The following is a 25644-nucleotide window of genomic DNA, read 5'->3' on the forward strand; positions in this document are numbered from 1 at the left end:
TCGACTCAAGCTGCAGGTTTTTTTTTAAAAAAAGGAGAAATATTTCAGTCTGTAGGGGGAATGTGTCTTTTTTTCAGAAATGGCATAGACTAGGCCACTAGGGGGCTCTGGAGATTACACGCCAAGGTACATCAAGAAAGTCCATTTCTTGGGTTTCTTTCCCTTCCCGACCCTGCACCTCGAGAAAAAATGCCAATCTCACCAGTGCACAGAGAAAAGATAAAGTGTGACAATAAAAGCTGCTGGGTTTGCAGCACTTTTTTGTTGTTGTTAAATCAATGAGATATTATTACAAATAAAACATATGTTGGCTGTGTCCCCAATACTAGCTAAATCTCATTTGGTTCCTTGCAGCCAGCACGGTCTGTATATGTATTATTGCAAAGGTGGATGGCGGCACTATTGATCTTTTGACTAAGTGTCCTAATGAAATACAAATCTGCTATCATTTACAGAGCCATCTGTCATGATGAGACATGAAAAAATACTACACGCAGAACAATAACTGTAATTCAATTTTAGAGGCCAACCTACTCCCATCGGGCACAAGGCGCTTAGCCCCTGGGATTGATTCTGTTTATTGTGTTAAACTTCGTCAAAGGGTAATAAAGAAATCAATCAATGTGGCATTAAAGACATTTCCAACGATGTGCAAGTTACCTGTTGCATAGGACCTCTTTGATCCGGTACCATGATTTAACATCCATCTGCATGGAAGACGTTTACAGGCATGTGGCAGAGTAATTTGATGGTTGTGTCATTATTGTGTCGTACATAACACTAAACTGCTGTGAAGGAAGTAGTGCAAGAGAACTGATCAGGAAACTAGTGACAGTGGGATAATGAAGAGGTTAGGTTCTTAATGCTATGAGTATGTGTGTACTATACATATTCCGCACACATTATTATATAGACACTTATAAGCTATGGACAGTGCCAAACCCACAATCCAGGCACAATCTCACCCTAATGCCATGGGTGGAAGCGGGATCCAAAATTCCTGATAAGACCTGCTTTTTGAACTTCTTCCCCATCTTTGCCTTGTCATCTTCTTTTACGGTGCCCCATATACGCCCTTCCCAACAGAAGTTAAGCAGGGAATGGTTTTCCCATCCCAGAAAGTTTTGGGGGGTTTTGAACATGTTTCCCCTTCTGATTTGGGACAAAAAGTTGAAATCACAATAATTTTCACCATCTGAAAAAAAAAATGTTGTGGGTCAACTGAAACGTTTCACTTTCACATTTTCTACATGTTTTGTTTCAACATGAAACATTTCTATTGTTTTATATAATTAGCTTAAATTTCCTGCCAGCCTTTTCAGTTTGGACAAACCAGCATTTTCCAAAGAAAGTTGAAAAATTCCCAACCAGCTCTGTTCCTGACCCTGTCTCTCCCATTGCCTCCTTTTACACACTCCAGTCCAGTCTCAAAACCCACTGCATATAAACTAGAAGTGCTGAGCACCCACTGAAGCCAAAAGGTGCTGCAGAGGCCCGCTCCTATGTAAATAAGGCCTGCTATTGCTCAAATTAAATCAAAACAATTAAATTAAAAATCTCTAGCTGCCTAGACTAGATGCGTGCTAATTTCCTGAATGATTTATAAGCTGATTGTCCTCACTATTAATTATCCCAGCTCGTCCCTGTTCCTTAGCTTTGTCATTGTCTTTTCCCTTTGTTCTGGTTTTAACTTGGATTATAAAAACTTCTGGGCCAGGAATCTGCCTGTCTTTGTTCTGTGGAGCTCCAGCCACATCTATGGTGCTAGGTAAACAGTACTCATCTCTGATTTAACCCAAAGGATCATTATGGGGTTGAGGCACTGGGCTGGACTCAGAACATCTGGGCTCAAATTCTCACTCTGTCACAAACTTCCTGTGTGACCCTGGGGAAGCCACTGAGGCGCCAGAGTGCATAAGCATGTGCTTCAGTCACTTGGAAATCAATAAGACTAGAGCAGGGGCTTAAGTCCTTTTCTCCACAGAGTTGGATTTAGGAACTTGCATAACTTTAAGTGCGTTGCTAAATCGGGGTCTTAGTCTTTCTGGGCCTCAGTTTCCCATGTGCAAAACAAAGATAATAATGTTTCCTTTTACTGTATTGTCTGCTTACATTGTAAGCTCCGTGGGCAGGGAGTGGGACTGTTTCTTTAAGTATGTTTGTACAGCACCTAGCACACTGAGGTACAGACCTTGGCTGGGAGGACCACTAAGCACTACGGAGATACAAATACTGTGTGTATATATTTCATTATACTTCTCTGTCAATGGTACTTACTTGGCCCCCATTATTGAGCATCTCAAAATATTTCCCCACTGTCCTGTGAAGTACTATTGTCCCCATCTGTAAGATGGGGAACTGAAGCACGGAGAAACTGAGGGCTTGGCTACACTGGAGAGTTGCAGCGCTGGTAGTGGCTTTACAGCGCTGCAACTCACTCACCGTCCACACTTGCAAGGCACATACAGCGCTGTATCTCCCTGGCTACAGCGCTGGTTGTACTCCACCTCGGCCTGGGGAATAACGACTATAGCGCTGCTGATGCAGTGCTGCTCCGCCAGTGTGGCCACCAAAAGCGCTGTTATTGGCCTCCAGAGGTATTCGGAGGTATCCCAGAATGCCTGTTCAGCCACTCTGCTCATCAGTTCGAACTCTACTGCCCTGGCCTCAGGTGACCCGCTCTCTAAATGCCCCAGGAACTTTAAAAATCCCCTTCCTGTTTGCTCAGCCAGGTTTAGAGTGCAATCAGTGAATCTTTCCAGGTGACCATGCCTCCACGTGCCAAACGAGCCCCAGAATGGAGCAATGGCGAGTTGCTGGACCTCATCACTGTTTGCGGGGAGGAAGCTGTGCAGTCTCAGCTGCGCTCCAGCCGTAGGAATTACGATACCTATGGGCAGATATCAAGGGCCATGCTGGAAAGGGGCCATGACCGGGACGCGCTGCAGTGCAGGGTTAAAGTGAACGAGCTGCAGAGTGCCTATTGCAAAGCCCGCGAGGGAAACCGCCGCTCTGGCGCTGCACCCACAACCTGCCATTTTTACAAAGAGCTGGATGCGATACTTGGGGGTGACCCCACCGCCAATCTGAGGACCACGATGGATGCTTCAGAGTGGGGAGGGGGGGAGGAGGAAACCGAGAGTGAGGGTACTGGGGTGGGGGGAGACACCCTGGAGTCCCTGGAGGCATGCAGCCAGGAGCTCTTCTCAAGCCAGGAGGAAGGTAGCCAGTCGCAGCAGCCAGTACTTGGTGGAGGACAAACAGAGGAGCGGGTTCCCGGTAAGCGGCTTTTATTTTCAGGGTGGAAATTTTTCAGGAGAGGAGGGAGGGTTAGGGCTGCATGCATGCAGGCCTAGATGCGGAATAGCCCATTGATGTGGTCTATCACGTCGCGGTAATCGGCCTCGGTAATCTCTTCAAAAGATTCAGCCAGAGCGTGGGCAATGCGCTTGCGCAAGTTTATTGGGAGAGCCACTGTGGTCCTTTTCCCAGTCAGGCTAACGCGTCCGCGCCACTGTGCCGCGAGGGGTGGGGGCACCATTGCTGCACAAAGGCAAGCTGCATAGGGGCCAGGGCGGAATCCGCATTGCTGTAGAAGACCCTCCCGCTCTTCCCAGGTGACCACCAGCAGCGAGATATCTTCCAGGATCAACTCCTGTAGAAAATGTTGGGATAGTGTTCAGTGTAGGTGCCCCCTGCAGCTGTTTGCTTTCCCCTACGCACAGAAACCCCGAGGACAGTAAAGCTGTGAAGCAATCAGTCCCCCTTACTCACCATTTCGGGGCTCCCGTGGGTTATGTGCGCTCTCTTTGGGATGGGGAAATTATGCTATTGTGAAGACTGTTACACTCCTTAACTGTGTGGGAATAACTGTCTGGTATAAACAATGCTGCCTCTGTTAAGTGTTGCATTTTTTGCCTTTACAGAAGCAACCTTGAGATCTCGGCTGCCCGTGTTATCAACGTCTCAAAGATTACAAAACCTCCGGAAGAAGCCACAAGAAAGCAAAGAAGACCTGCTGCAAGCAGTTATGCAGCATTCTGTCACAGAGAATCAAAAAGTGCAGGACTGGAGGGAAAGGGAAAGCAGGATCCGCCAGAGAAACACAGTGGCTAAGAAGAAAAGCACAAAGCAGCTGATAAGCATCCTGGCGCGCCAAGCGGACTCTATCCAGGCGCTCGTAGCCATGCAGGCAGAGCACTACCGTGCTACCCCACCGCCCACCCCATCCCAAAGCTCTTTCCCTTCTGCCCCAATGTCAGCTCAAAACCCCCTTCCCCAGCATCCAGGTTCTTACCACCACCAGCTGCCTCCAACACCTGTACGTTCACCAACCAGCCCTGAGAACTACGACCCTTACCCTCTGCACCCAAACCCCATCACCATGCAGTATAGCCAGCCTGAAGTGAAGCAGTCATTGCACAGCACTCCAGACAGGACATATTCTAACCTGGGACTGTACAGTTCCCCACCCCACCCCCCTGCCCTTTTAGGTTCCCAAAATGTTGTGGGTCTGTCAATAAAGTAATTTTCTTTTCAATAAATGAACTCTTGGCTTTGAAAACAGTCTTTATTATTGCAGAAAGTCAAAGATACCTTAGCCCAGGAAAGAAACAGGCACTGCAAATCAGCTTAGGAAACACAGATTCCTACTAACATTGTAACCACTGCACTTCACTCCCGTGCAAGGCACCAAACATCACTGTTGGTTTTCAGCCTCAAGTTCCTCCCTCAAGGCATCCCTAATCCTTGCAGCCCTGTGCTGGGCCTCTCTAGTAGCCCTGCTCTCTGGCTGTGCAAATTCAGCCTCCAGGCGTTGAACCCCGGAGGTCCATGCCTGACTGAATCTTTCACCCTTCCCTTCACAAATATTGTGGAGGGTACAGCACGCAGATATAACCGCGGGGATGCTGCTTTCCCCCAAGTCTAGCTTCCCATACAGAGATCGCCAGCGTCCCTTTAAATGACCAAAAGCACACTCCACAGTCATTCGGCACCGGCTCAGCCTGTAGTTGAATCGGTCCTTGCTCCTGTCAAGCTTCCCTGTATACGGTTTCATGAGCCAAGGCAGTAATGGGTAAGCAGGATCTCCAAGGATCACAATGGGCATTTCGACGTCCCCTACTGTGATCTTCCGGTCTGGGAAAAAAGTCCCTGCCTGCAGCTTCCTGAAGAGGCCACTGTTCCGAAAGATGCGTGCATCATGCACCTTTCCAGGACAGCCTGTGTTAATGTCAATGAATCACCCACGGTGATCCACAAGTGCCTGGAGAACCATGGAGAAATACCCCTTCCGATTAACGTACTCAGATGCTAGGTGGGGTGGTGCCAGAATAGGAATATGCGTCCCATCTATCGCCCCTCCACAGTTAGGGAAACCCATTTGTGCAAAGCCATCCACAATGTCCTGCACATTCCCCAGAGTCACGGTTCTTCTTAGCAGGATGTGATTAATGGCCCTGCAAACTTGCATCAACACGATTCCAGCGGTCGACTTTCCCACTCCAAACTGGTTCCCGACCGATCGGTAGCTGTCTGGAGTTGCCAGCTTCCAGATTGCAATAGCCACCCGCTTCTCCACCGGCAGGGCAGCTCTCAATCTCGTGTCCTTGCACCTCAGGGTGGGGGCGAGCTCAGCACACAGTCCCATGAAAGTGGCTTTTCTCATCCGAAAGTTCTGCAGTCACTGCTCATCATCCCAGACTTCCATAATGATGTGATCCCACCACTCAGTGCTGGTTTCCAGAGCCCAAAAGTGGCATTCCACGGTGCTAAGCATTTCTGTGAATGCCACAAGCAATTTCGTGTCATACGCGTCACGCTATCATCGTCGGACTCCTCATCACTTTGGATCTTAAGGAATAGCTCAACTGCTAAAAGTGATGTGCTGGCGAGACTCGTCAGCATATTCCTCAGCAGTTCGGGCTCCATTTCCCACAGAAATCGCGCTGCACAGAAACCGTTGAGAGAGTCAAGAAGGTGCCAAATGTGGACAGAAAAACAGTGATTGCTGGGATGTGAAGCGATGCATCACGGGGCGTTGGGACAGGAAGCAGAATGACCCGCATCCTCCGCCCCCTTCCCACAACCCATGGTGCCAGAATGGGAAGAGGTGCTCTGTGGGATAGCTGCCCATAATGCATCACTCCCAACACCGCTGCAAATGCTGCAAATGTGGCCACACTGCAGCGCTGGTAGCTGTCAGTGTGGCCACACTGCAGCGCTTTCCCTACACAGCTGTATGAAGACAGCTGTAACTCCCAGTGCTGCACACCTGCAAGTGTAGCCAAACCCTAAGTAATTTGCCCAAGGTCACACAAGAAGTCTGTGACAGCGCAGGGACTCCACCTTACCCGCTAAACCAGCCTTCTCTCGTCTATATCAGACCATCCTACTTGATTTTTCTCCCATGACAAACATCTGCACTTTGCATAGAGGTGTCACTCACCACAAAATACACTGACTCCACCAGCTGGGATCTGGTGAAAATCCATCACTGTTTCCAGTGCTGCCTTGTCTGAGATAATTTGTGTCCAAGTTGTTTTTTTTAACCTGTTCCTAAAGTCTTTATCTGCCAGGCTTCAGGCTATTGGGATCAATGCGCCGCTGTGTACTTGTGACTTTCCCTCCTTCCTGCTGCAGTCAGGGAAGGGCTGTGTGGAACTCAGCTTGTGTTAGTGGATTGATAAGCCCGTGATGTTCTTTTTCCTTTGACAATCATTTTGCCAGTGAGGAAAAAAGTAATTTTGTGGGTGTTGAAGTTCTTCCCCACCACTGGAAAGCGGGTATTGTTATTTATTGGGTCTCTCTTCCATCTGTTTAACATCCAGTGCTAATAACTCCATTAACTGCAGCAATAGAAGGCTGTTGTCTTTGACTGAGCCATCTACTAAAGATGAACATGATAAATAGTTTGCCATGGTGTTAATTGCTACCCTTATTAGAGGAAGCTCATCCCAAGCATCTGAGTGTTAAGGGTTCAAATGGCAGCATGAGGGTCAGCAGGGTTCAAGGTCATCAGCACTGCACCTCTATCCTTTGAGCTAAAGGAATAACTCCATTAGATGGTAGCATAGTAGGTTATTATCCTGGAGTTACCAAGCCACTACAAGAAGACTGCAGCGGCGTCCTTTATGAGGGACACCACGAAGAAAATAACTGAAGGTGTGTCTATGGACCAGTTTTGCTAGTTCATCTAGCTCTCCATGTGTTGGTAAATATTTCACTGTCTGGAGCATGAGAACTAAACTAATTACTGCAACTTAAACATGAAGGGAGCTGTTTAAAAGGGATGCTGTCAAAGTATTTTCACCTACATCTCAAAAGCCAGTTATTTCCCCCCGTCATTTCTAATAATCCCTTGAAAGCCTGTAAGTGAAGGGTTCTTCCTTCCTTAGCAATTGTTTTTTCTTGTTATGTTTCAAAGAGCAAAATAAACACTTTCAATCCCATTGTCTTTTATTTTAGATTAAGGGGAACAAACTAAGAACGAACTAATCTAAAACTCCCCATGAAAGACTGAGGCCTGGTCTACACTAGGACTTTAATTCGAATTTATCAGCGTTAATTCGAACTAACCGCTCAACCGTCCACACCAGGAAGCCATTTAATTCGAACTAGAGGGCTCTTTAGTTCGAATTTGGTACTCCACCCCGGCAGGTGGAGTAACGCTAAATTCGCACTTGCTAGCTCGAATTAGGCTTGGTGTGGATGCTAATCGAACTTAGCAGCTCCGGGAGCTATCCCACAGTTCACCACTCTGTTGACGCTCTGGACAGCATTCCGAGCTTGGATTCTCTGGCCAGCCACACAGGAAATGACCCGCGAAAATTTGAATTCATTTTCCTGTCTGGGCGGTTTGAATCTGACGTTCTGGTTGCACATCGGGGCGAGCTCCGCAGCACCTGCAACGATGCAGAGCTCTCCAGCAGAGGAGTCCGGGCAATCCCAGAATAGAAAGAGGTCCCCAGCATGGACTGACCGGGAAGTCCAGGATCTGATCGCTGTGTGGGGCGAGGAGTCTGTGCTCTCGGAGCTGCGCTCCAACAAGCGGAACGCGAAGACCTTCGAGAAGGTCTCTAAAGCCATGAAAGACAAAGGATACAGCCGGGATGCGATGCAGTGCCGCGTGAAAGTGAAGGACCTAAGACAAGGGTATCAAAAAGTCAGAGCGGCAAACGGACGCTCCGGAGCCCAGCCCCAGACATGCCGCTTCTACGAGGCACTGCATGCCATTCTAGGTGGGTCTGCCACCAGTGCCCCACCAGTGACGGTGGACTCCGAGGACGGAATAGTGTACCGGGACAGTTCCCCCTCCCTGTTCGCCGATGGGGAAGATGAGGAAGGGTCTGTTGAGGACGGCGCAGGCGACATCGAACCCACTCCCGCTTTCCCTGACAGCCAGGATCTCTTCATCACCCTCACAGAGATCCCCTACCAACCGTCCCCGCCCGTTAACCCGGACTCGGAATCAGGGGAAGGATCAGGCGGTAAGTGCTACAAACAGGGATACATTTATTTTTTTAAGAAACAGGGATATATATAAAAAATAGAAATACTATATAACAATTTTTAAATATGAAACTAGACAAACAGCAGGTCTACACAAACAGCAATGGAGCAATAGTCCTCTGGGGATAGTTCAAAAAAGCTCTCAGAGAGCAGCTGGAAAAGCCTCAGCAAGAGGTTTCTTGGGAGAGGTGCTTTATTGGGTGCTCCGTTGAAGCACACTCTTCCGCGCCAGGCCATCCTCAGGTACAGGGGGACCATCGCCTCGACAAGCATGGCAGCGTATGGTCCTGGTCTGTGCAGGGCTTCTGTTAGCATCCGCTCTCTCTGTGTGCGCCTGACACGCCTCAGGGTGATGTCGTTGTGGAAGTGCTGCATCTAATTAGTGGAATTAGTGTACCGTTACTATTGTGCATGGTAGACTTTTACTTTGCATAAGAATGACCCTCGCTTAACAGAGTTTTACTTTGCATAAGAATGACCCTCGCTTAACAGCCACGTGTTGCAGGCCACAGAGGAAACGCATACAGGGGTCTTTCCCGTTCACTGGCGGGAGGTGCCGCATAACGCTCATCTTTTCTGCTTTGCACATTGCCTCCAGCAGGAGAGCACAGCTAAGCAGTAACTGATAAGCACTCTGTACTGTAAGGCTTACCAGGACTTTGTGCAAGAGGGATGCAGCTGTCTCTCCTCGCTTGTGCGCTATCCAGTGCAATCGCGCCGCCAATGAGAGCGTATTCCGAAATCTCGGACTAGTTCCGAGATCTCCTGAGACTTGGTTCCCTGTTTGGTCTTCTTAACTGAAACTGACTAGACTGTGTTTACTGTTGGCAAACATGTATTTGTTCAAGGAAATCACCTACTTTTTCGCATCACACAGCTTCGGGTCCTTCCCGGACTGCCCCGCCATCCCCCTCGCAGAGGCTGGCTCAGATTAGACGCCGAAAGAAAAAGACAAGGGACGACATGTTCCAGGAACTGATGGCCAGCTCCAGAGCGGAGGCGGCAGAGCAGAGACAGTCGAGGGAGAGCCTGTGTCAGCAGCATCGCACACACATGGAACGGGAGGATAGGTGGCGGCAGGAAGACCAGCAGGCGACTCAAACGCTGCTTGGTCTAATGAGGGAGCAAACGGACACGCTCCAGCGCCTTGTAGATGTTCTGCAAGACCGCAGTCAGGAGGAGAGAGCCCCCCTGCAGTGCATCTGCAACCGCCCTCCAACGCCAAGAAGTCCTGTCCCCCCCTCACCCAAAGTGACAAGACGGAGGGGCGGTAGGGGCCGTGAGAACTGTCCCTGCACCGCAGCACACCGATAATGTTCGAGACAACTGTCGCGCTGTAAATTTGTACAAGCTCTTTCCTTAAAGCATCAACCAGTCCCAACTCCAAGTTTAAACCCCCCACTGTGTACTACATTATTAAAAGCGGTTTTGTGTTACTGACTGTTTCCGTCACGTTTCTGGTGTCAGAAGACTTTCTGTTGTTCTGTAGGGGGGGGGGGTTGTAATTTCACTGCATAGCCCACAGTGCCATGCTACAGACTTGGCTGCAGGGTCAACTGCAGGGCACACACAGACTGCAGTCACTAGGCACCAGGGACAGTCTGTGTGGTGTATGCTGCCCCGGGTCTTTCCTTGATGTGTATGCTTGTGCAGGGTCCTGGTGCCTGACATCCCAGAATGTAAAGGCAGGCTTCCCTTCACATGCACTTGGACCGTAGTCACGATCCTCCCCGGTGCCCTGAGCCCCAAAAAGAGACCTCATCCAGGGGCAGATACTCACCCTTCCCCCACACCCCTCACCCCTTCCAACGCCCAAACCCACAGCCGTCATGTTAACCCCTATCCAAAGACGGCACCCCTCGCCCCTTCCTGCAAACCCACCCATCAGTGCACACCTTAACCAGCACAGAGTGCTTCCATGTTTCAACGAAGAAAGAGAAATGCAAAGTCAACGAAAGATTTATTATTAATTACTAAAACATGTCCTTAGTTTTAAAACGTCCTTCGGAACTGGGGGAAATTTGGTTTATGATCAGGCTCTCTTAAAATCAAGTGGACAGTCACAGGTTACCCTGCTCTGCGAGGAAACTCGCTTTCAAAGCCTCCCTGATGCATATCGCTTCCCGCTGGGATATTCTCTCAGCACGGGTGTCTGGCTGATCGTAAACAGCAGCCAGGCGATTTGCCTCAACCTCCCAAGCGGCCAAAAAGGTCTCGCCCTTGCTCTCACAGAGATTGTGGAGCACACAGCAAGCAGCAATCACTACGGGGATATTCTTTTCGCTGATGTCCGAGCGAGTCAGTAAGGTCCGCCATCTCCCCTTGAGACGTCCGAAAGCACACTCCACCACCATTCTGCACTTGCTCAGCCGGTAGTTGAAGAGTTCCTTTTCACTGTCCAAGGCGCCTGTATAGGGCTTCATGAGCCAGGGCATTAGCGGGTAGGCCGGGTCCCCGAGGATCACTGTAGGCATCTGCACATCCCCAACCGTTATTTTGTGGTCCGGGAAGAAAGTGCCTGCCTGGAGGCGTCTAAACAGACCAGAGTTCCTGAACACACGCGCGTCATGAACCTTGCCCGCCCACCCGACGTTGATGTTGGTAAAACGTCCCCTATGGTCCACCACAGCTTGCAGCACCATTGAAAAGTAGCCCTTTCGGTTAATGTACTCGCTGGCCTGGTGGGCTGGTGCCAGGATAGGGATGTGAGTCCCATCTATAGCCCCACCGCAGTTTGGGAATCCCATCGCGGCGAAGCCATCTATGATGACCTGGACATTTCCGACAGTCACTACCTTTGAGAGCAGTTGCTCAACGATTGCGTGGGCTACTTGAATGACAGCAATCCCCACGGTAGATTTGCCCACGCCAAAGTGGTTCGCTACTGACCGGTAGCTGTCTGGCGTGGCAAGTTTCCAGAGGGCTATGGCCACTCGCTTCTGCACACTCAGGGCTGCTCGCATCCTTGTGTCCTGGCGCTTCAGGGCAGTGGACAGCAAGTCACACAGTTCAAGGAAAGTGCCCTTACGCATCCTGAAGTTTCGCAGCCACTCTGTGTCATCCCAGACCTGCAGCACTATGCGGTCCCACCAGTCTGTGCTTGTTTCCCGGGCCCAGAATCGCCGTTCCACACCATGAACTTGACCCATTGCCACCATGATCTCCACTGCCCGGCGTACCCTGCTTTCTGAGAGGTCTGCGCCACTCTCCTCACCGTGCTGCCGGAGCCTCCTCGCCCGGTTTCTCAGCATCTGACTGTGGAAGAGGTGGACGATAACGTGCGAGGAGTTGACAACGGCCATAAGTGCAGCGATGATCGCAGCGGGCTCCATGCTCGCAGTGCTGTGGCGTCCGCGCTGTAACCGACCAGACAAGGGCGCGAACAGATTTCCCGCCGGCGCTTTCAAGGAAGACAGGGAGGGCGGGATTGACGGTTCAATGACGACACATTTTTTCCCCCAGCATGCATTGGGGGGAAATCCCACAATTCCAATGGGCAGCAGGGAGTGCGGGAACTGTGGGATAGCTTCCCACAGTGCACCGCTTCCAAAGTCGAAGCTGGCCCCGTGAATGTGGACTCAGAAGTTCGAATTTGTGTATTTAGTATGGATACACAAATTCGACTTATTAAGGTCGAATCCACAAATTCGACTTAAGTAGATTCGAAATAGTCCTGTAGTGTAGACAAGCCCTGAGAAAACAGAGTGTGCCTCTCTCCCCTGGCAGCACTGCCCTCTTCAGGCAGGTAGACGTCTTCTGCTAAAGCAGTGGCATGCAGAACACAGAATGACAGCTACATACCTCACATTCCTCCCTTCTAGCTCAGGACCAGGGTTTGGCTTTGATAGGAGTTGAAGCTGATTTTGGTGCTGTATTGAAATCCTTAGGATTTATTCATCACAGCCTCAAAGCAGAGACATCGACACTGGAGCGTGTGGCCTCAAAGTAGTCTCCAGGGCTCCACTTTTCTGTATCATAGCTCCCTTCAGCAAACAGTACCCGTATGATATGACTCCAGCTGGGTCTGGGTTAAAGATCATGATGCTCAAGAAGTAAGGAACCCAGCTTGACTCTCAGATCCCAGCGGGGAGGTTGGATCTTACGTCCTTTGGTTTTATTGTTACTATTATTACTGCTGAGGATAATGGTCCTGATGACCCAGAGTCCACTGAGAGCAGTGGGAGATTTCCCTTTTTTCAATTACTCCTCCTGCTTACTCCCTAACTGAATTCCTCCTCCTCTGTGCTGGAAACAGGGGTGCTGCTGCACCCCCTGGCTTGAAGTGGTTTCCATCATGTACAGGGTTTACAGTTTGGTTCAATGTCTCTCAGCACCCCCTTTATACACATTGTTCTAGCACCCCTGCCTCTGTGACATCATAAGCATCTTCACACCAATAGTCTGTGATGTCACAAAATATTATATAACAGCCAGGGGTGAATGGGCCCTAAGAAATAGGTGAACGCACCCCACAGACAGCAGTTTTTAGGCAAACAGATGGCTCAGGTGGTTGGTAATGTGCTGCCTGTTGCCGTGTCTTCTAGTGATCAGTTCAGTCCTAACCCACATCAATGATGGCCAAATTGGCTCATTCTCTGACAGCAGCCTGAGGGTCTACGTGAAACGAGGTGCTAGATCTCAGTCTGATTTCTGTTGCATGCAGGTCCACGGTGGTGCTAAAGGAGTGATCCTGCAAAGCAGTTGAAGTGTGTAAGCAATTTCTCAGGCTGTCCCTGTGAGGGGCTGGATGCCCCGGCTCTGAGTCCAGCAAAGTGCTGACGCACAGAAGTCCATGAGGATCCTTCCCTGTTTAAAAATAAGCATGACCCCCAGGAACTGGATGGCCCATCGGAAACTGAGTGGCCCTCTCACTGTTACAGGTGGGTCAGGGTTCAGGCATGTGGATAGTGTGTGCAAGTAATCTCTCCAGCCGGGCCTGTTCTGTGGATAAACAGGGGATATCAACCCCCAGGACTCCCAACCCAGCACTTTTCACCAGCAATACATTCACTTCAATTCAAAATAAGTGTGCGTTAGCGTTTAAAGATTAAGGGTGAACTGACCGTCCGTTCCTCATTCAAGGTTAACAAGTCTCTCTCGATTCCCTGCCAGCTAGTTTGAACATTTCTCTCTCTAGTCCAAAGTTTTGTTTTCTGATCTAAATGCAAAGGTCTCAGATTTCCTTTTAAACATTCATAACGTCCATGGTTCTGCTGCCAATACGCAGCCGCCTTCCTTCTCTGAGCCAGCCACAAAGACAATTTCTTCCGCCAGCCAGAGCACCCTTCCCCCTCCAGCCCGCTCTTTTTGCCATACGATCAAAGTGAGGCTTGAGAACCTAATTTAAACTTGGGTCCAATATTGAAACCAGATTTTGGGGGGAGGGATTTGCTTTTGGGGCAATTATTCCATCTGCCCAAGTTAATACATCCAGGAAAGTGAAATCGCAACAGAATTTGTTTGCAGAGCTAGGAAGACGAAAAAGAAGTGGGTGGGGGATAAGACGAAAGAGCTCAGATTAATGCCCTTTAAAATGTGTCTGTTTACTCCCATCGTCTCAGAGCTAACTTTAAATAGGATAAAATGATCCTTTAATCCCCTTTATCTTCTTAAGAGCTGCTGTAAAAGATCTACTTGACATTTGAGAACGAACAAAAATAAAAAGGCCCGTAATGTTCATCAGAAACGCTGGGTGGAGCCATTTGAATTTAGCGAAATGCTAGGTGCCACCTGCTCAGCTGGACACAAGTTGTCATCACTCCATTGGCTTTGGTGGAATGGTACCCACTGACCCCAGTTGCTGATCTGGCCCCAGCCCAGAGTCCGGGTGATTAGACAGAAGAAATGGGTGGAAGTGAAAGCACATTCTGATGTGATCGGCTCCCGCCGTGGAGGGGAAGGTCTGGAAATCAAGCTGACACAACCCACATCTGGTGATGCGAGGGTGAGAGATTTTACTGCTCACATCATTTGTTTGCATGCTTCAGGAGGTCCCTGATTGGCACAGAGGTGTCTCTGTTGTTTTCTGTTTTGCCATTAAAACCTACCGTCTCTCCCCGGCTTGTTATCGTCAACCTTGCTTCTCAAACAGATCAGTTTAGTCTTGAATAAATATGCATTCCTGTTACTTAATGGTCCTTTCTCAATTTTCAACCCGGGATGAGTAATGAATCATGAATAACTTATGAGGACCTACAGGATATAGCTCCTTATGTCAAGCAATGTATTGTACGATGTATTGCCTGGCTATTTTTGCCTGTCTACTGTAATTGTAATGCCCCAAGGAAAGGAAGAGGCTTTCAGTTGTTCTTCACTCATTTGCAGTGAGTAATGAAAGCATGGCAGTGCTAAAAGGCAAGGATCGTTTGGTCCACAACGTTGAACTTCTAGTGATGAACTGTCCTACTCAACCACGCTAGGACTAATGTTTGCAATGATATATCTGGGCTTCCGTGGAGTAATAACTCACAGCCATATGAGAATAATGGCACCATTGTTTCAAGGAAAACATACGTACCCAAACACAGGACAAGAAGACATATTGCTTGGCCAAGTGCACATGAGTCCTGCATGGCAGTTCATTAGAGGACATCCCTTATTGGCTTTGCTGTGTGATTATAATTAGGATGGATAAACCAATTCAGATAATACAGCAATTCTGTTCACAATAAGAGAGGAGGTAGCACAACCTAGTGGATAGGACAGTTAGCTGGGTATTAGCAGACCTGGGGTCTTTTTCCCAACTCTGCCATTCACTTGCTTCATGACCCTGGGAAGGACACTTCACCTCCGTTTACCTTCTCGTGCTTTGCAAATGCTAAATGTTTAGAGTGTAGATTGTCTCTCCCTATGTGCGTACTGCATCTAACAAATTGAGGCTATGATCTCACTTGGGACCCCTAGGTACTATTGTCCTATAAATAATAGAATCTGACTCCAAATCACAACTAACTCAACTAATCCTAAATATTTGAGGTTAGGGAAAGAAATAGTTTGTCCATAGCCTTTGCACTGCCTGTTTCTGTCCAGGACTAGAAGCAGAAGCAGTTCTCCCAGTATTATCCCAGCCAAACCCAGAAATTTCACAAGATGATCTGACCTTGTTAGACTTCCGTATTGAAGAAGTCTCTGGATGAATTCAAAGGAGCCTTGAGCACCTAGCACCAATGCCACCTGGTGCTGTGAGCCTGCCAAATCTCATAAATTAAGTTGGGGCAGGGTAGAGATAGAAGATCTCCTAGGAGCACTGACAAGTGGTTTTTGGTGATTTTCTAGACAGCCATCATCAATCTAAATCAGCACTGAGTCACAGAGATGGAAATGGCCTACTAGCTCATGTCTCATTCATCTCCCGGCTAAGGTGGGATTGTTCTCTACAGCATATAGTCTTTGGACTTTTGTGCAGACTAGTTAAACGATGCCAGTGATGAGACTTCCAACACTGCCTTTAGGGACCCTCTGTGCCAGATCTCACAGTCCAGAACATCTATCTATCTATCCATCCCCATACAATCTATCTATCATCTATCTATCCATCCTGCCTGTCCTTGTAGCACAGAAAACTCCTTATATTTAGTCTACATTTTCCATTTCTTAATTTCATCTCCTATAATTATACCCCCTTCTCTCACTGCCTGTACTACTGCAGCTACACTGCTGTTTTTAGCACACTGTCTCAGTGAGATACAGTACGTCTAGTATGTCTGCTCTAGCTTGGAATCACACCCCCAGCTCCAAGAGAAGAGATAGTCTAAATAATTCCTCTCCCTCCTTGGGGTGAAGTGCTGGCCCCATTGAAGTCAATATGAGTTTTGCCCTTGACTTCACTGAGGCGACGATTTAAGCCTCAGCGTTTATACAGCCTTCCGATAGTTGTCATGTCCCTGCGCCATCACCACTTAGGGATAGCTCGCCTATTCTGTTCCTTGAATCTTTCCTCATAAATCCATCTGTCCAGGCTCTTGATCCTTTTTGCTGCTCTTCTCTGAACTCTCTTCAATTTGTCACTATCTTTGCCAATGATGAGGAGCCTGGAGAATTGAACCAACATTCCAGTCTGCCCCAGAGATGGACAGAGCAGAATTAATTGCTTCCCTGCTTCACGGTGTACTATGCCACTGCATATGCAGCTCAACTCTGAATTGACATTCTGAGCTGTCATCCCACAATGGAAACTCTCCCCAGAATGTCTGTGCTCCTACACAAGAAATACATCAATAAAAAGATAGCAAGAACCCTCGAGGGTGAGAGGAGGCATTTCTGTGTAGGGATGTTAACCCTGACATGCTGGCTAAATGCCAATGAAGGTAATTACGCTCTGTCTGCCCAATAAATATCACCTGTAGTTTCACAGGGATATGCTATTCTTCTGACTGTGAGAACCAACATAAAGCACAAATGTGCACACTTGGAGCAGCTGTTGTCTTGCACCACTGAGCTGGTTGCATTTCTCTAGTTATCCCTGTGTACATATGCATATTTTTTTCATAGAATGTATTTTTAAGGAGGGGAAAGATAATTTCTCTTATTTTACTGATAGTGCAGTAAGCCACAGAGAGATGAAGTAACTGAGCCCAGCTCATCACAGTCACGTGCTTATGGTGGAAGCTGAAGCCTACACATCCAGCTCTACAGACCCACTGTGACTGTTGCACCAGGGGGTAGTTTTAAAGGCTGATATTTTCAAAAGGAACTTAAGGGAGTTAGTCACCCAAATTCTATAGGGATTAGGCACCTAACTCCTTTAGGTTCTTCTGAAAATCCCAACCTAAATTTCGGGAGCTGGCTATGACTTCTGCCCCTTTCACCTGGACCAGCCTGTGACTTTTCCCTCAGATAAGCCCATCATAAAACAACAGCCCAGCTAATCACAGCATGATTGCAAGGTTCCTTCCGGGGGGGTTATATTCCAGACAGAGAAAGAACCACTCATCTAAACTGGGCAGACCTCTGCCCTTGAGAGTCGATGCTCACAAGGACTGTATAATTCAACTCTAAGTACCTTCAGGAGCTTTCTAATCCTCTAATAGGTTGCAGATGTGGAAAGCACTTTCCCGATCAGCATTGTGAAGATGCTGCACAAACAAAAAAAAAATAGGTCACAGCTGAAAACCTTGAGAATACAAAAAAAAGTCTCCAGCCATCTCTGTTAAAGAAAAAAAATATTGTTAAGATGATATTCTTACCCTTATAGGACCACTGCAAAGATCCCCATGTACTGGCCTACTAAGCACTAACAACATGCTAGCTGGTAGAGTTACAGTACTTCATTAGCTTCAGTGGCCTGTGATGCACTATTTAAAGTTCTGGGTTCAAATCCTATTGATCACTCATGTTGGAGCAATCAGATATCTGTAAGCGTTGTGTCAACTGAGTACCAAATATCCTCCTCAGATGTTTTTGCAATTAAGTGCTGAATTTGGTTTGCCACAACTGATGATGTGAGACTGTTGTTCACAAGAACTCAGGCAGCCTCTGGGTAGTCAGGAAAATGACCAGAAATCCCAAAAGTTATACGAATTTTAGCACAAATGAATATTCATCTGAACATTCATACCAGAAAGGGAGTTATTTGCTACTCTTCTGCTTGAAATGTTTCAGCTATCCAATCAAGGACCAGAAGCAATACCATGTGACTTAGATTCTTTGTGACATGAGATCAGTTACCTATGTAAGAAGTTCATGAACCCTTAGTCTAAAAAAAAATACCTTTCCAAAATATTCCATGAATACTTACAGATAACACACACTTTTGAAGACAGTCAGGATGGAATTGCAAAAGATTAGCTAGCCGCCGAAGGAATCTTGCAATGCATTGTTTGGCCGTCTCTGCTCACAGGTATTGCATGCTTAGCAGACCAGCACTGTCAAATGGTGAGGTTTCATGGGTGCTGTGAAGATGCTGTTGTTTGGGACATGACTAAGAGATGGTTGGAGTTGTCCTGTCACTTAGTGGTTGGTAGGTAGGCATGTTGGGAAGGCAGTGTACAAATGAGCGAACATCTTGGTTTTGGTGGTTTCGCTCTAAATATTTACCTGAAGCTTATTCATACCCATCTCCCTCTTGGTGGATCATTATATATAAATGCAGAGTCTCCAGCCTGGGCACTTTCCACGGTAGCACTACCGGGGAAGGAAAGTGCATTTCTTGAGTCCCAAATAATTCAGGGCTTTTTATGACAAAAGCAACCGTTCGAACTCCAGCTGGACACTCTCTGGCAGCCAGCATAGGCCTTGAGGATTTGGGGCCCTGGTGCGAGGTGCTCACTATGTGATGGAAAGGGAAGCGGAATGCTGGGTTTACCCAGAGCTAGTACTTTGTTGTCATCTCAAGTTACTTTGTGGTTTGGGAAGACCGAGGGCCAATACGTAACGCCAATTTCCCTCCAAAACATGTAGACCCGATCCCAGATGGATCAACACGGTCCCTGGCCTCTTCTGGGGGCAGTCTTTTTCCACTCGCCTCCCTGTCACTGCAAAACTGTTACCATGACAACTGTATTTTTGGTAACTCCACATTATTCATGCCAGGGGCCATAAAGTGATGCACACTGTATCTGTAACAAGCAGCAGAGAGACATTTGAAAGCGCCCCGCTGAGCCAGGATTGATACATTCTGCCTCTCCAAAGTCAACAAGGATTCCGATGACCCAGGTGCCATCTTGAATGCATTTAAATGCAAAATCCTATTAGGACATAATGATGCTGAATGGAATAAATGCATTTAGCTCTGCCTTATTTTCCCTTGGGATATGTCAAAAAGTCTCACCAAGCATCGGTTGATATTCATGAAGAGTTTGAACTGGCACTTAGATACATATATATGAGGTCCCAGGCAGCTGTGGGGAACTGTATTAACATTTATATCCTGCCTGAAAAATAATAATCATAATTATAATAAAAATATCTTTAGTCTCATACTGGAAAGGGAAGAAGCAGAGAGTCCATTTCAAAACCATTTGCCGGTGGCTTTTGTCCTCACACTGTGAGATGACTGACCATAAGTTGTTTGTTTAGCAGACGTGCTCCATTGGCTTCTGAGGTGTGCTGGGGTGAGCTTCTCACCTTTTAAATGGATCATTATGGTCTCTTTGCAGAATGAGGCAATCTCGTTATTATGATGTCAGTTACATGGGTGGCTCTGAAAGCTCGGAATTGGCGTTGTTAGAGTTTGTAGCCTACCTGCTGCTTGTCAATGCTCAGATTGATGATATATTTGGACTGGCCAATAGTTCCCATCAGTTTGGGATTTCTTTCATTCTAATGATACCATTGCATCTGCCAATACTTGGGATGGGGTAGGTGCATTGGTAGTGCCGCCTGCCCTATGTTGGTTTATTCATCTCTCACACTGAGGACAGTCCCAAAATGCTGAACACTTCCTGAGATATAGAAACTCTCTCAAATCCCATTGGGTGGCATGGGCCAGAGAGCGACCCCTTTCCTCTCGTTGGCGAGCAATGGTTCCTAGGAGTCAATGGGTCTGTTTGTGGAGTACACTGCTATTCAGACGATCACAGGCTGGCCCAATGGGATAGGAAAACACCCTAGAACGTGTAGGACCGGGCCTTTTATCCAAAATCATAATTTAAAGCCCCATCTGGTCCAACAGTTCCCAGCAACCTGAACCATTACTGGTACTTCAGGCTTTAAGGACTGGTAGCCTAGGGCTGATGCCTCTTCCCTGCCATAATGATTGTTAGGAGTGCTAGTAATAATGTAGGATTCAGACCTATATTTTCACCTGAGATAGAATTTTAGGTCTTGTTTGCCCATTTGATTGTTGATACACTTCTAGTCTTACTAACATGTGTGAGCAAAGGACAAAGACACTGTGCCTAGCCAGATGGGCTTGTTAGAATAATGGAAACAGATAAGTGCAGTTAAAGTGCTACTGCGCATAGTGGGAGTATAATATACGAGTGCACACTTGAAGACGGCCTCAACTCCTATCTCAAGGCAAGGTTAAGCAAGCAGTTGGGAGGGGCAGAGGGGAAGGTATTAACACTAAAAGGACAAATAAATATCTGACCCTGACCATAGCACAACCTCACTCCTTACCCCTCCCATGGGATACAAGAGAGGTGGGACGAAGACCCCAGACTCATGACCACCCCCAAAATGGAACATGACCACAAGTTGTAAGGGGTGGGGGGACCAAGGGCGTGCACTACAGGTATATTTATGCCTGTTCAGGAGTGGGGAGAACAGGACACTAGGAAACAAGGCTCTGTGGCATCACAGTTAAGCACAAGCTTAAAACTAACCCCAATAAACATGTCATTGCCTGCACCTCTGACTTGTGGTCTTCTGCTTGCGTGACAAGAACCAGGGGAAGCGGGGAGGGGAAAACCCCCTAACAATGATGCTGGGCCCCAGGACATGAGACTATGGTTTGGGGCAGTGCCCAGCGGATAAACAGGAGAGGGTGGACAGGTCTTAGCTAAGCCAGTGCAATATCTTGAGGAGACTGGGACTAAGCGACTGAGTCTATGCTTCCCTACAAAAGGAGGATTGTTCCCTGCAAAATGTGTTTCTAATGCTTTGTACAGACCATGCTCTAACCACTGGCAACCCCAATGTCGCATAGAAGACTGTTCCCCGTCCATTTAGTAAGGCATTTGCCCAGCTCGTTGGCCTAAACGTTCTTTTTTTTATATTATTATTCCATCAATCTCCTCCCAGGTCACGTGGATTCACAGAAAAAAATGTTTCCAAAGAAGATGGTGATCAGCCTCTTCTACTTGCCAGGAGTCTGGGCCATGGCCATTGTCTTCAGCATGTTTCCTGGTGTAAGTCCCGCTCTCTGAAGGAGGCATAGGAAGTGCCTTGTGGTGGCACCAGAAACATTCCCACTATTAGTTAGCTCTATTTCTGCCCCAGAGCACTGGGAAGCTGTGTGAGAGTAATTCTTTGTCCAGACGACTCCCCCTAGCACCTATGCCAAGAGAGCAGTGCCTTCATGGAATGAGCATGCCGGTGTAGGACCATTTAGGGTTACCTGCCCTTCTCCCCAACATGTGACACTGACCAGTTTATGCTGACACAGCTTTCCTCCTACAGCCCCTTCCACTGACACAGCGCTCCCCCTACAGCCCCCTACACTGACAGCATTCCCCCTACATCCCCCTACTGACACAGCGTTCCCCCTACAGCCCCCTCCACTGACACAGCGCTCCCCCTACAGCTCTCTACACTGACACAGCGTTCCCCCTACAGCCCCCTACACTGACAGCATTCCCCCTACATCCCCCTACTGACACAGTGCTCCCCCTACAACCCCTTCCACCGACACAGCGTTCCCCCTACAGCCCCTTCCACTGACACAGCACTCCCCCTACAGCTCCCTACACTGACACAGCGTTCTCCTTACAGCCCCTTCCACTGACACAGCGCTCCCCCTACAGCCCCCTACACTGACACAGCGCTCCCCCCACAGCCCCCTACACTGACACAGCGCTCCCCCTACAGCCCCTACTGACACAGTGTTCTCCCCTACAGCCCCTTCCACTGACACCGCGCTCCCCCTACAGCCCCCTACTGACACAGCGTTCCCCCTACAGCCCCCTCCATTGACAGCGTTCCCCCTCCAGCCCCCTCCATTGACAGCGTTCCCCCTACTGATACAGCATCCCCCCTACAGTTTCAGAAGGGTAAGAAAACGACATTGAAGTGCAAGGTGGCTGTCACTGTAAGGCATGGAAGCAATGGGTGATGCATCATCCCTCTTGGTCTCTTCAGCCGACCCACAGAGAGGCAGAGCGGCAGCTGTGGGGAAAAGGACCTCGGGTGTCTTAGCTAGTGGGAGGTGTCAGTCGCAGCAGTGACTGGAATTTAATTATTGCCGGGAGCTCTGCTGTACACACAGACTCCACTCATCCCCGGCCTCAGGAAGCTCAGAGTCATCCCAGCCGGGATGTCAAGCCACCGGGTCTCCATCCATTCCCACCTTGTCCCCACTTCACATTTGTATGTGTCACTTGCCTTGACCACTCCTCACCCCTGCTTGCAAATGGCTCTTGGTGCCGTAACGGTGACGCCTGAAACGAAGCCAAGGCAGACGCCACCCCACAGCGAGCTGGATTTTGCCTCTTGGTGGGAGAGCTGTGAAGGAGCAGGGAGGGGGGATATGCTGCCTGGCAGCCCTATGACTGAGCCAGGTTGCTAGGAGATGAGGAGCTGGTACCGGCCCCTTGCACCCCATGCCTACACTAAGAGACAATAGGAAGCTTCCTGTGACCCCTCTCCCTGCTAGCATAGCTCTGCAGCTTCGGCTATATCTCGGCCTGTTGTTATTAACAGAGGACACACTCCACGATACTCCAGCCTCATGAATAGCAGGAACATTCAGCTACACAATAACATGCACTCCTAGCAGTGCTGGCAGCACAAGGGGCACGGGTTCCCCTAGAAGAAGCTTTTCAAACTAGGGGGTAGGGAAGAAAATGAATTTCCTGTTGGCAGAAGGTGCCTGAGTGACAGCCCCTGGGAACATCAGCTCTGTAATAGTTGCAAAGCATGGGCTGCTTCTCCCACACACATTCCTCTGTCAGTGTGAAACAGAGAATCATGGAAATGTACAGCTGGAAGGGAGCTTGAGAGGTATCTTAAGAAACTCCAGTGAAAGAGAGGCCACGACTCACAAGGTAACATGGTCCATCACTTAACTATCCTAAGAGCTAGTAAGTTTTTCCTAATCTCTAACCCAAATCTTCCCTCGCTGGAGACTAAACTGATTACTTCTTGTTCTACCCGTGGTGGACATGGAGGACAATTGATCACCATTCTTTTCATAACAAGCTTTTCCATATTTGAAAGGGACGAGGGGGGTGAGGAAATATCTTTTATTGGACCAACTTCTGTTGGTGAAAAAGAGACAAGCTTTTGAGCTCCACTGAGCTCTTCTTCAGATCTCGGAAAGGAATTCCAAGGGTATGTCTACACTGCAATGGAAGTCCATGCTAATTCCCCATGCTTCTACACTGCAATTGTGCTAACCCAGGGCTTGGACCCGAGGTCCCAGGACGCTGCAGCATCAAAACCCAATTCAACCCATGTCTGAACCCTATTGTTTTGCAATGTAGCCGCAGCCCAGCTTGACTCGGGTCCTGGGTGTCATTGAGAAGTATCCCACAATTCCATGGGATGACTCCTTAGTCCTCTTTATCCTAACAATCCACTGTATTGAAAACAGAAGCCCCACACCCTCCCTTGACAAAAGGCTCCCCACTCTCAGCAGGCACTGATCGTCTCTGGCAGAAGCTCCTAGCCCCACCCCTCCATTGCAGAGCAGAAGTCCCGAGCTCCCACCCCTAGTCTGGTGGACGGAGAATGGGGGTGGGAGCATGGGGGGCTCCACTAGCCACACTTTAACTGTAAAAGAGCCACAGGCGGCTCACAGGCCACGGCTTGGCCACGCCTGACATATTCTAAGAGGCCATTCAAGGTAAAGTAGCCCATTCACACCTCTCCAGTCATAGGCCAAAAAAAGGGGGAGAGGTTAATGGGTTACAGATTGTTGTAATAAGCTCATCCTGCCCAAGAATTAATTCTGCCCCTCTCAATTCTGCTCCTTCATAATGTCCTCCCCCGACCCAGCTCCCCATCAATTCTCCACCCACAAAGTTCTGCATCCCCAGCCTCATCTCTGCTCCTCCTGCAGCTCTAGGCTTCTGCACTCCCCTCTCCCTAGGGTGAAAAATCAAGATGGGGGGTAATAGGAGCCTATATAAGAAAAAGACCCAAAAATCAGGACTGTCCCCGTAAAATCGGGACATCTGGTCACTCTACCTCTCCCAGGCCTGGTGATGCTGGAATGGAGAGGGAAGGAGCAGACGATCTGTCCAATCGCTGATCGGAGGGGAGGAAGGGACTGCCTTGAGCTGCTGGGCTCATGCTCCCTCATTTGCTGATGGTGCAGCCCCCTTTGGAGTTGCAACCCACAGTTTGAAAACCATTGCTGTAGCGGCTCTGAAGCATCTGGCCACTGTGGGAAGACAGGCTACTGTGCTAGATGGACCATTGTCCTGACCCAGTATGACCTTTTATAGTCTGAAGGCCCATGAGATCTTGTGATGGGGTGTGTACCCCGCACAGGCAATGAAAAGGGTTAATGTAGGCCCGAGAGGCCAATCATGCTGCACCTGGAGGGTGGGCCAAGCTTACTAAAGATGAAACCCAGCTGGGGAAGAAGCTGGGTGGTGGCTGTAAAGGAGGGAATCACCGATTTGAAGGAGGTTGTGAGGAGCTGCTTTGAGACTGGAGAGACCAGAAGGGTTAAGGAGGAAGCCCAGGGGGATCAATGGTCCTGGGATCTTCTCCTGAGTAGAAGAGTCTGACAGGAGTGACATGGCGCAGCCACTGGGGGTGGAGCAGGCTCTGATGGTGAGGGCAGGATCTGGATTCCAGGGGAGAGAGCCCTGGGAGACGTCCAGTGGAAGAACAGAGCAAGGAGAACTCGGGAGGGATGAAAGGTCAAGCACGAGGAGGGTAGAAGTTGAGTTACATTTATACTATTGGTTTGAGATTTACTGGGGGGATCCCAGAGGGGAGCCCTGCGAGTTCCAGCCCTGAGAGAAGTATGAATTTAGACTGTGGGAGAAGCTACAGTAGGAAGGCAACCAGCAGTATAAGACATCCTGGGAGGCCGCAGCCAGGAATCTGATGGAGTAGACCATGGCTGCTGGTTACAGGCTCCCTGGACTGGAACCCAGCAAAATGGACAGGCCTGAGTTCCCCTACCAACCACTGGGGAAGGTGGCGTGGGTCCTCGGAGAACGGGATAAGGGATCAGGGTCAAAGACCTTTTGTAAGGACATTGGACTGTCAGACTCCATTACCCCAGAAAGGGTGGACTAAATATGACCTGGCCAGCAGGCTGAACCACGCGATGAGGTGGACCACCACGGGACCAGAGTGACTAGTAACAGCCGCTTCTAGGGGAGGAAAGTTTGCGATGCAACACCCAGGCATGAGGAGCTGCTCTAGTGGTGAGTTGACTTTTCTACACATCAACTCTGCAAACTCTTAACACATTTAAATGTAGGCACACAAACTTATTGGAACTGCTTGTATGAGCAGATGCAGTCATGCCTGAAGGGTCTAAATCAAGGCCCAGATTCATTAAAGCATTTA

General features: G+C 48.7%; 1 long non-coding RNA gene across 1 annotated transcript; it reads right to left on the reverse strand.

Moving 5' to 3' along the window:
• Positions 1-708: 708 nt before the first annotated feature.
• LOC123355257 lies at positions 709-18053 on the reverse strand. Its single transcript, XR_006575036.1, has 3 exons — positions 17697-18053; positions 17513-17585; positions 709-788 (listed from the first exon to the last, which is right to left on the reverse strand). It is a non-coding gene; the product is annotated as an uncharacterized LOC123355257 (long non-coding RNA).
• Positions 18054-25644: the final 7591 nt, after the last annotated feature.

The sequence above is a fragment of the Mauremys mutica genome, chromosome 23 (assembly GCF_020497125.1).
Source record: "Mauremys mutica isolate MM-2020 ecotype Southern chromosome 23, ASM2049712v1, whole genome shotgun sequence".
In the NCBI taxonomy this organism is placed as follows: domain Eukaryota; kingdom Metazoa; phylum Chordata; order Testudines; family Geoemydidae; genus Mauremys; species Mauremys mutica.